The 11,524-nt window shown below is 45.4% G+C and overlaps 1 protein-coding gene across 1 annotated transcript in view; it reads right to left on the bottom strand.

Annotated features, from left to right (window-relative positions):
• INTS9 (integrator complex subunit 9) overlaps positions 1-11,524 on the bottom strand; it is a 90,877-nt gene that overhangs the window by 70,913 nt on the left and 8,440 nt on the right.

The raw sequence follows: 11,524 nt of genomic DNA, 5'->3' as shown, positions 1-11,524 counted from the left end.
ATATAAAGGGGCACGGTGATATAAAGGGGCACGGTGATATAAAGGGGGCTGCACTGTGACACGGCATTGTAATGTAAAGGGGACTGCAGTGTACAGGGGCACTGTAATGTAAAGGGGTACTGTGATATAAAGGAAAATTGCACTGTAATATAAAGGGGAGTGCATTGTAAAGGGGCACTGTCATGTAAAGGAGCACTGTCATGTAAAGGGGCACTGTCATGTAAAGGGGCACTGTCATGTAAAGGGGCACTGTCATGTAAAGGGGCACTGTCATGTAAAGGGGCACTGTCATGTAAAGGGGCACTGTCATGTAAAGGGGCACTGTGATATACAGGGGGCTGCACTGTAAAGAGGCATTGTAATGATTACAGTGCCCCTTTACATTACAGAGCCCCTAGCAATCACAGTGCTCCTTGTAGTCATGCCCCCCCCTCTCTAATCACAGTGCCCCCTTTTACTCTCTGCCTCCCCTGCACAGTCCTACCTTTGGCAGGGCAGAGGCAGAATTCAGCCTGTGTGTCCCCTCTGGGGTCTGCCACCCGCAGACAATGTCATCTCATCAGCAGGGCAGGGGAGTGGGAGGAGCTGCAGATCTGGATCATACAGTGCCTTGAAAAAGTATTCATACCCCTTGAAATTTTCCACATTTTGTCATGTTACAACCAAAAACATAAATGTATTTTATTAGGATTTTATGTGATAGATCAACACAAAGTGGCACATAATTGTGAAGTGGAAGGAAAACAATAAACGGTTTTCAAAAATTTTCACAAATAAATATGTGAAAAGTGTGGCGTACATTTGTATTCAGCCCCCCGGAGTCAATACTTTGTAGAACCTCCTTTCACTGCAATTACAGCTGCAAGTCTTTTTGGGGATGTCTCTACCAACTTTGCACATCTAGAGAGTGACATTTTTGCCCATTCTTCTTTGCAGAATAGCTCAAGTTCTGTCAGATTGGATGGAGAGCGTCTGTGAACAGCAATTTTCAAGTCTTGCCACAGATTCTCAATTGGATTTAGGTCTGGACTTTGACTGGGCCGTTCTAACACATGAATATGCTTTGATCTAAACCAGTGTTTCCTAACCTTTTACGGTGAAGTACCCCTGCAGGTCTAAAAAAAATTCTTAAGTACCCCTGTCTGTAAGTAATTTATATTTTTTGGGTGTTATAGTTTCTGTGTGTATGTAATGTCAGTATGTGTTTGTGATGGTTTTTGTTCGTGTGCAATATCATCGTGTGTGTGTGTGTGTGTGTGTGTGTGTGTGTGTGTGTGTGTGTGTATATAAAAACACACACAATCACAAATGAACACACTTGCAGACACACAAATACCCACAAAATCCCAAATTGACAGATTGGCAAGACACACACAATGCCAAATTAACACACTCAGAGATACACACATATTATCCCAATTTAACACACTTGCAGATACACACACATAATCCAAAATTACCACACAGGTAGACACATGCACGTACATGAAGCCTACCAGTTCAGTGCCCACCAAATGCAGCCTCACCAGTGCAGGCCCTCCTCAGTAAATCCCCCCCCCCCCTCCATCAGTAGAGGCCGACCCCCCCTCAGGATACCCACCTCCATCAGTGCAGACCCTCCTTAGGAAACCCACCCTCCATCGGTGCAGACCCCTCCCCCCCTCAGGATAACCCTCCTCCTTCAGTGCAGACCCGCCTCAGTAAATCCCCCCCTCTCCTCCATCAGCGCAGACCCTCCTCAGGAATCCCCCCCCGCATAAGTACAGACTGACCCCCCCCTCAGGATAGCCCCCTCCATCAGTGCAGACCCTCTTTAGGAAATCCCCCCCCCTTTAGTGCAGACCCTCCTCAGGAACCCCCCCCCTATCAGTGCAGACCCTCCTCAGGATTAACCCCCCGCCCCCCCTCAGTGCAGACCCCCCTCAGTAAATCCCCCCCCCCTCCAAAAGTGCAGACCCCCTGCTAAGGAAATCACCCCTCCTCACCCCCATGCACCTGGGCGGTGGGTGGAGGATTCAGTGTGCAGCCACCCGGAGAGTTGGTTGCTCAGAATGTCACTCTCCGGGCGGCCGTGGCGGGCTTCTGTATAGTGAAAGGAGGCAGCAGGAGTGAGAGTGAGAGTCTCACTCAGCTCTCGGCAGCTTACCCCTTGCCCATGGAGCATGTACCCCCAGGGGTACGCATACCACGGGTTTAGAAATCCAGATCTAAACCATTCCATTGTAGCTCTGGCTGTATGTTTATGGTCGTTGTTGTCCTGCTGGAAGGTGAACCTCCTCCACAGTCTTAAGTCTTTTGCAGACTCTAACAGGTTTTCTTCTAAGATTGCCCTGCATTTGGCTCCATCCATCTTCCCATCAACTCTGACCAGCTTCCCTATCTCTGCTGAAGAAAAGCATCCCCACAACACGATGCTTCCACCACCATTTTTCACGGTGGCGATGGTGTGTTCAGGGTGATGTGCAGTGTTAGTTTTCCACCACATATAGAGTTTTGCTTTTAGCTTAAAAAGTACAATTTTGGTCTCATCTGTCCAGAGCACCTTCTTCCACATGTTTGCTGTGTCTCCCACGTGGCTTCTCGCAAACTGCAAACAGGACTTCTTATGACTTTATTTCCACAATGGTTTTCTTCTTGCCACTCTTCCATAAAGGGCAGATTTGTGGAGTGCATGACTAATAGATTCTCCCACCTGAGCTGTGGATCTCTGCAGCTCCTCCAGAGTTACCATGGAGCTCTTGGCTGCTTCTCTGATGAATGCTCTCCTTGCCCGGCCTGTCAGTTTAGGTGGACGGCCATGTCTTGGTAGGTTTGCAGTTGGGCCATACTCTTTCCATTTTCAGATGATGGATTGAACAGTGCTCCGTGAGATGTTCAAAGCTTGGGATATTTTTTTTATAACCTAACCCTGCTTTAAACTTCTCCACAACTTTATCCCTGACCTGTCTGGTGTGTTCCTTGGCCTTCATGATGCTGTTTGTTCACTAAGGTTCTCTAAAAAACCTCAGAGGGCTTCAGAGAACAGCAGTATTTATACTGAGATTAAATTACACACAGGTGGACTCTATTTACTAATTAGGTGACTTCTGAAGGCAATTGGTTCCACTAGATTTTAGTTAGGGGTATCAGAGTAAAGGGGGCTGAATACAAATGCACGCCACACTTTTCACATATTGATTTGTAAAAAATTTTTGAAAACCATTTATCATTTTTCCTTCCACTTCACAATTATGTGCCACTTTGTGTTGGTCTATCACATAAAATCCCAATAAAATACATTTACGTTTTTTGGTTGTAACATGACAAAATGTGGAAAATGTCAAGGGGTATGAATACTTTTTCAAATGCACTGTATTAACAAGTGGGCGATTACCTGCTTCTTATTATGAACACTAGTGTCATTTAAATGCTACAAAGAATTTAACAGAATATGTAAAAAGGAAATCAAGGGTGCAAAAATTCAAAACGAACGACAGATCGCAAAAAATAGTAGGACAAACCCCAAAAAATTCTTCAAATATATTAATAGTAAAAAGGTCAGGTCTGAGCATGTAGGCCCTTTACAAAATAATCTAGAGTGGGTGACTGGGGACAAGGAGAAGGCTAATTTATTAAATACTTTCTTCAGCTCTGTGTATACAAAAGAGCATGGGGAAGTTCATGTCCATAATGGGGGTGGTATTGACACAGCCCCAAATGATCCACAATGGCTCAAAAGGGATATGGTCCAGAAATATTTAGACAGAATAAAGGTGGATAAAGCACCTGGACCTGATGGCATCCATCCACGGATCCTAAAAGAATTGAGCTCTGTAATTTCAAAGCCATTGTATCTAATTTTTAGGGACTCATTAATGACTGGAATGGTACCAGTGGATTGGCGCAGGGCCAATGTGGTGCCCATATTTAAAAAGGGATCAAAGTCTTTACCAAGTAACTATAGACCTGTTAGTTTAACTTCTATAGTCGGGAAGATACTGGAGCGTTTAATAAAAGACCACATAGACGAGTTCTTGCTGGAAAAAAACATTTTAAGCAACAGACAGCATGGATTCATGAAAGACAGAAGTTGTCAGACAAACCTGATTTCTTTTTATGAAGAGGTAAGTAAGACCTTGGACAGAGGGGTGGCTGTGGACGTGGTTTATTTGGATTTTGCAAAAGCGTTTGATACAGTTCCGCACACACGGCTCATGTGTAAGTTAAAGTCTACAGGCTTGGAAATATCAGTTTGTAAATGGATAGAAAACTGGCTAAAAGACAGAATTCAGAGAGTAGTGGTTAATGATTCTTACTCTGAATGGTCTAAGGTTATCAGTGGTGTACCCCAAGGTTCAGAGCTGGGACCCTTACTCTTTAATATCTTTATAAATGATATTGGGTCTGGGATCAAAAGTAACATTTCTGTCTTTGCAGATGACACCAAGCTGTGCAGTGGAATAACGTCCTTACAGGATGTCTCCAATTTACAAGCCGACCTCAATGCTCTGTCTAATTGGGCGACTATGTGGCAGATGAGGTTTAATGTTGAGAAATGTAAAGTTATGCACTTGGGGGCTAAGAATATGCACGCATCATACATGCTAGGGGGAGTACAACTGTGGGAATCTGTAGTGGAGAAAGATCTGGGGGTTTTGGTAGATCATAAGCTCAATAATAGCATGCAATGCCAAGCTGCGGTTTCCAAAGCGAGCAAAGTTCTTTCTTGTATTAAGAGAGGTATGGACTCCAGAGAGAGAGATATCATTTTGCCCCTGTTCAAATCATTAGTAAGACCTCATCTGGAATATGCAGTTCAGTTTTGGACACCAGTTCTCAAAAAGGATATCAGGGAACTGGAGAAAGTGCAGAGAAGGGCAACCAAACTGATAAGAGGCATGGGGGAGCTCAGCTATGAGGAAAGATTAGAGGAACTGAATTTGTTCACTCTTGAGAAGAGGAGAATAAGGGGGGATATGATCAACATGTTTAAATATATAAGGGGTCCATATAGTGAACTTGGTGTTGAGTTATTCACTTTACGGTCAACACAGAGGACAAGGGGGCACTCTTTACGACTGGAGGAAAAGAGATTTCATCTTCAAATACGGAAAGGTTTCTTCACAGTAAGAGCTGTGAAAATGTGGAATAGACTCCCTCCAGAGGTGGTTCTGGCCAGCTCAATAGATTGCTTTAAGAAAGGCCTGGATACTTTCCTAAATGTACATAATATAACTGGGTACTAACAATTATAGGTAAAGTTGATCCAGGGAAAATCCGATTGCCTCTCTGGGATCAGGAAGGAATTTTTTCCCCTGCTGTAGCAAATTGGAGCATGCTCTGCTGGGGTTTTTTGCCTTCCTCTGGATCAACTGTGGGTATAGTATTGGGTATATTGGATTGTACGTTTTTTTTTTTTTTTTTTTTTTTTTTTTTATGGTTGGACTGGATGGACTTGTGTCTTTTTTCAACCTGACTAACTATGTAACTATGTAACTATGAAAAGACCCCCAGCTCTCTGTGCAGATCTCCAGCTTCTCCCACCCACCGCCCCGCTCTGCTGATTGGATGATGTTGTCGGCGGGGTGCGAGAACCGGGAGAGACAGGCGTGGCTGCATAGCGGTCTGCATTACCCCTGCCCGGGGACATGGTCGCCACATACCTCCCGATCAACAACAGGCCACGGACCGGGGGGGTTGGGGACCTCTGCATTAGCCAGCTCCTGTTAGTACATGTGGCTCCTGGCCCACCAGGCAAATGCCCGGTGTACCCCATGGCCAGTCCCTAGGAGTGGAGTGGGCGTCCCTAGGCAGGCTGTAATTGGCTGCAGACCACACACCGCCCCCACATGTGATGCTAAGCCACCATGATTGAAAGAACTGAAATCCAATAAAATGAAAGGGGCGGGCCAGTCAGGCTTGGGAGTCAGGGGTTAAGAAGACGCTGGATGTCCTCCAGCCAGGAAATGAGGAGGGATCTATAGGACTTGCTGCTGCTTCTAATGCACATGGTGAAAAGCTCACAGTGTGCAGTGACAATCAGAGGAAGCTGTTTCTGCACAGGAGAGGAGCCGCTACAACCGTGCAAGACTGAAGGGAAGGCCGGGGTCCTGCTTTAAATACCCTAAAACTTTTTTTTTTTTTTCTGCCCAGGAGATGGAGAATGGCGGCACCTATCTGAGGTTTCTGTACAGATTTGTGGGCAGGTTGTAGCCGTCTATAATGTGTTGGGGGTTAAGGGGGGTTAATTGTCATTAAACAATAACTGGGAGAGAAGAGTAATCGGCCATTAAATCCTTCACATGTAATAATGGTGTGAGCCGGGACCTGTCATTTTCTGGGAATTTATAGCGCGGCCCGCAGTCAGGAGGAAATGGTGATTGATGAGCCTTCTACAAGGGGAATGTGGAGAAGAAATGGCTCTCCTGCTGCTCCGGAGACGTGACCGACGCAATTTAATGCCCATTACTGGGGAAGGGCTCACAATCAAAAATTAGGGATTTTTTTTTTTTTTTTTTTAGTCGTGTGAAGAACAAGCCGTTCTAACGGGAATGCCCAATATCCTTTTATGATAAAGGAGACGGTAAAGAGCGTATCCCAACCCTAAGAGAAAAATCTCATCTATTGCAGCTTATCAGGTGTGGGGGGGCGGCGGTGTGCAAGAACATTTCCTACCAGTACATATTACTCCCATTGATCCTGCCAGAAATCCTTCAAGTATGGATCATTCCTATTAATCCTGCAAGTACAGATCATTCCCTTTGATCCTGCCAGAAATCCTTCAAGTTCGGATCATTTCCATTGATCCTGCAAGTACATATTACTCCCACTGATCCTGCCAGAAATCCTTCAAGTACAGACCATCCCCAATGATCCTGCAAGTACAAATCACTCCCATTGATCCTGCTGGTACAGATCATTCCCATTGATCCTGCCAGAAATCCTGCCAGTAAAGATCATTCCCATTGATCCTGCCAGAAATCCTTCAAGTACTAATCATTCCCATTGATCCTGCCAGTACAGATCATTCCCATTGATCCTGCCAGAAATCCTGCCAGTAAAGATCATTCCCATTGATCCTGCCAGAAATCCTTCAAGTACTAATCATTCCCATTGATCCTGCCAGTACAGATCATTCCCATTGATCCTGCCAGAAATCCTGCCAGTAAAGATCATTCCCATTGATCCTGCCAGAAATCCTTCAAGTACTAATCATTCCCATTGATCCTGCCAGAAATCCTTCAAGTACTAATCATTCCCATTGATCCTGTCAGTACAGATCATTCCCATTGATCCTGCCAATACAGATCATTCCCATTGATCCTGCCAATACAGATCATTCCCATTGATCCTGCCAGAAATCGTTCAAGTACGGATCATTCCCTTTGATCCTGCCAGAAATCCTTCAAGTTTGGATCATACCCATTGATCCTGCCAGTACAGATCATTCCCATTGATCCTGCCAGAAATCCTGCTGGTAAAGATCATTCCTATTGATCCTGCAAGTATAGATCATTCCCATTGATCACTGCCAAAAATCATTCAAGTACGGATCATTCCCTTTGATCCTGACAGAAATCCTGCCAGTACAAATCACTCCCATTGATCCTGCAAATACAGACCATTCCCATTGATCCTGCCAGAAATCCTTCAAGTACGGATCATTCCCTTTGATCCTGCCAGAAATCCTGCCAGTAAAAATAATTACTATCAATCCTGCAAGTACGGATCGTTCCCTTTGATCCTGCCAGAAATCCTGCAAGTACAGACCATTCCCAATGATCCTGTCAGTACAAATCACTCCCATTGATCCTGCAAGTACAGATCATTCCCATTGATCCTGCCAGAAATCCTTCAAGTTTGGATCATACCCATTGATCCTGCCAGTACAGATCATTCCTATTAATCCTGCAAGTACAAATCATTCCCATTGATCCCGACAGAAATCCTGCAAGTAAAGACCATTCCCATTGATCCTGCCAGTCAGATCATTCCCTGTGATCCTGCCAGTACGGATCATTCCCATTGATCCTGCCAGTCAGATCATTCCCTGTGATCCTGCCAGAAATCCAGTGGGCTTGTGACCCTTTGTGCTCTGAACTGGAATCTTAAACCATGTTATCAGACTTACCAGTACTGAACACCTACCCCACCCCCCACCCCCCATGTTATGGAGATGGGAAAAGGGGGAGGTGTTCAGTAGTCCCAATTAGTACAGCAGCTTAGAGTCCTTTTACAAATAAAGTATTAAAGTGGAACTAAACCCTCCTACCCTGAACAGCCAAGGAAGCCGTCATCTTAGCCTCCGAATGATCTGCAGTTGCCATGGTGCTGCACATGTGATCAGCTATGACTCCAGCCATTTGATGGTTTGACACTTGGGTTGAGCACACAAGCAGTTTGTGACAGTTTCTCATTCACAGCATACCTTGACTGTTATGCCCCGTACACACGGCCGGATTTTCCGACGGAAAATGTGTGATAGGACCTTGTTGTCGGAAATTCCGACCGTGTGTGGGCTCCATCACACATTTTCCATCGGATTTTCCGACACACAAAGTTTGAGAGCAGGATATAAAATTTTCCGACAACAAAATCCGTTGTCGGAATTTCCGATCGTGTGTACACAAATCCGACACACAAAGTGCCACGCATGCTCAGAATAAATTAAGAGATGAAAGCTATTGGCTACTGCCCCATTTATAGTCCCAACGTACGTGTTTTACGTCACCGCGTTCAGAATGATCGGATTTTCCGACAACTTTGTGTGACCGTGTGCATGCAAGACAAGTTTGAGCCAACATCCGTCTGAAAAAATCCATGGATTTTGTTGTCGGAATGTCCGATCAATGTCCGACCGTGTGTACGGGGCATAACTGTTCCAGAAAACACTTAGGGCCAGTTCACACCATAGAAACACAGTCCTGATGCGATCCGGATGCGTTTCTGTATGCACGGTTCTTTACGCATTTTTGATACGTTCCAGTGCATCCCCCCTCTTTTTTTCTTTTGTGTGTTGTGGTGAGTTTTTGATGCGTTTTACTGCTTTCCAATACAGCAGGGATATGCAATTAGTGGACCTCCAGCTGTTGCAGAACTACAAATCCCATGAGGCATAGCAAGTCTCTGACAGCCACAAGCATGACACCCAGAGGCAGAGGCATGATGGGACTTGTAGTTTTGCAACAGCTGGAGGTCCGCTATTTGCATATCCCTGCAATACAGTTTAGTGTGGGAAAAATGCAGCACGTTCTACTTTTTTTTCTGGAACTGGAATGCACTGGTGTGAATTGTGCCACTGGAAACCATATAACCTACTATTCATGCATTTTTGATGGAGAAAAAAAAACACACTGGACTGCATGTAGTGTGAACTGGCCCTTAAAGCGGAGCACTACCCAAAAAGGGAAGCTCCACTTGTCTGCCTTCTCCCTACCTCCGCAGCCACATTTGGCACCTTTTGGGGGGGTGGGGGGTTTTGATGGGTGCCTGCCCCCACTTCCGCCTCACTTCGCTGCAGCGAAGTGAGCCATGAGCCCCCCGCCCCCTCCCCCCACTTCTTCCCCTGCAGCTGGCTCATTCACAAACCGCAGTGAGATTTGCGCATGCGCAGTAGGAAACCGGCTGTGAAGCCACAAGGCTTCACTGCCGTTTTCCCTTAGCCAAGATGGCCGTGGCAGCACCCGAGAACTGATTCAAGAATCGGCTCGGGTGAGGACACTGCTGGATGCCTGAACAGGTAAAGTGCCCTAATAGTAAAAGGCAGCAGCTTGTAGCAAACCATATACACTCTGGTACACGATAATATGAGCGGACATTGTTACTCCGCCCGATACTAACCAACAACATGGCCGCCTCCGAGACCGGAGACAACATTTTCCTCCTTAGGTGCTGTTCTGTCAAAAGAGCCAAGTCTTCTTGCACCGGAGTATATACGTTTGCCGGTGTTGTCTCAAAACAGCAATTTGTCTAAATTTCCAATTACTGATGGTTTACAATAAACCAGAAGTGACGTGATTGGAGATCTCGATGAATTGGCTATTTTGACAGAACACCGGTGTAGCGTTACATATGGCGACCCAATCACATTTCCCTACCCGCTGGAGTGCGCATGCGCGACGCCACCATATGCATTCCAACACTTTTACGACAAAAAACTCCACACCCCTCGCAGGCTCGCTTCGCTTGCCACGCTTCGGGCACGGCCCCGCTTTGCTCGGCATAATTATAATCTAACTGTGTCCACTTGGATGGTGGGGCTTGAACCTGGACTTAGGGGTGGAGTTTTGTCGTAAAAGTGTTGGAAAGCATATGGCGGCGTCGCGCATGCGCACTCCAGTGGGTAGCTAAATGTGATGGGTCGCCATATGTGACGCTACACCGGCACTGGCAGATGTAAACACTGCCAGTATTTTTTTTTTTTACATGGAAAGCAAAGATCATTTTTTTTTTTTAATCTCATGCTTTCCATGGTAGAGGAGATATCTGGGGTCTCATTGACCCCAGATCTCTCCATAAAGAGAACCTGTCATGCCTTATCCCAATAACAATGGATGTTTACATTTCTGAGTGACAGTGTAAAAAAAAAAAAAATAAGAATAAAGATTTTTTTTTTTTTAAAGCGTTCCCGTCCGCTTCCGCAGAAGCGGACGCTCCCGTCCACTTCTGCGTGTGCTTCTGCGCACATGCATACATAAGTCGCGCACGCATAGGTAAACAGCGTTCGAACCACACATGTGAGGAATCACCGCCAACGTTAGAGCGAGAGCAATAATTCTAGCACTAGACCTCCTCTGTAACTCTAAACATGCACCCTGTAAGAAAAAATTAAAAGCGTCACCTATGGAGATTTAAAAATTTGGGTACCGTAAAGACTCGAGTATAAGCCGACCCGAATATAAGCCGAGGCACCTAATTTTATCAGAAAAAACTGGGAAAACTTATTGACCCGAGTATAAGCCTAGAGTGAGAAATGCGCAGCTACTGTAAGTGGAAAAGAGGGTCAACAATGCCCATTTGCAGCCATAGGTCCCCTGAACTTTAAACACGGTAGTTAAGGGTTCCTAGATGCCCCCTAACTGCAGCCAAAATTTGGGGTCTCTGGACCCAAAGGGTCCCGAAATGACATTGCTGCAGATGGACACAGTTGACCGACTTTGGGGCCCCATGTCACTTTTTTAAGCAGAGGCCCCAGTGAAATAAATGGTGATTGCTGCAATTTATGTCACACGGTATTTGCGCAGCAATTTTTTTAAACACAAATTCTTTTTGAAAAAAAAAAAAAACACTTTCATGAATGAAAAAAATGACAAAACACAATTCTTACCGTATATACTCGAGTATAAGCCGAGTTTTCCAGCACATTTTTTTTGTGCTGAAAGTGCCCCCCTCGACTTATACTGGAGTCAAGCACTTTTCTGCAGCAGAGAATGACATTTTCCGAACCGACTTTGGGGCCCCGTATCTCAGGGCCACTTGGTGCTAGGAACCCCAAATTTGATGTGCAAACCCAGTGGAACTAGAACTACAAGATCTCTGGGGTTCC

This window comes from Aquarana catesbeiana, linkage group LG04, assembly GCF_042186555.1.
Source record: "Aquarana catesbeiana isolate 2022-GZ linkage group LG04, ASM4218655v1, whole genome shotgun sequence".
Taxonomy (NCBI): Eukaryota; Metazoa; Chordata; class Amphibia; order Anura; family Ranidae; genus Aquarana; species Aquarana catesbeiana.
Note: the sequence above shows the minus strand (reverse complement) of the source record. Positions and strands in the feature narration are given on the sequence as shown.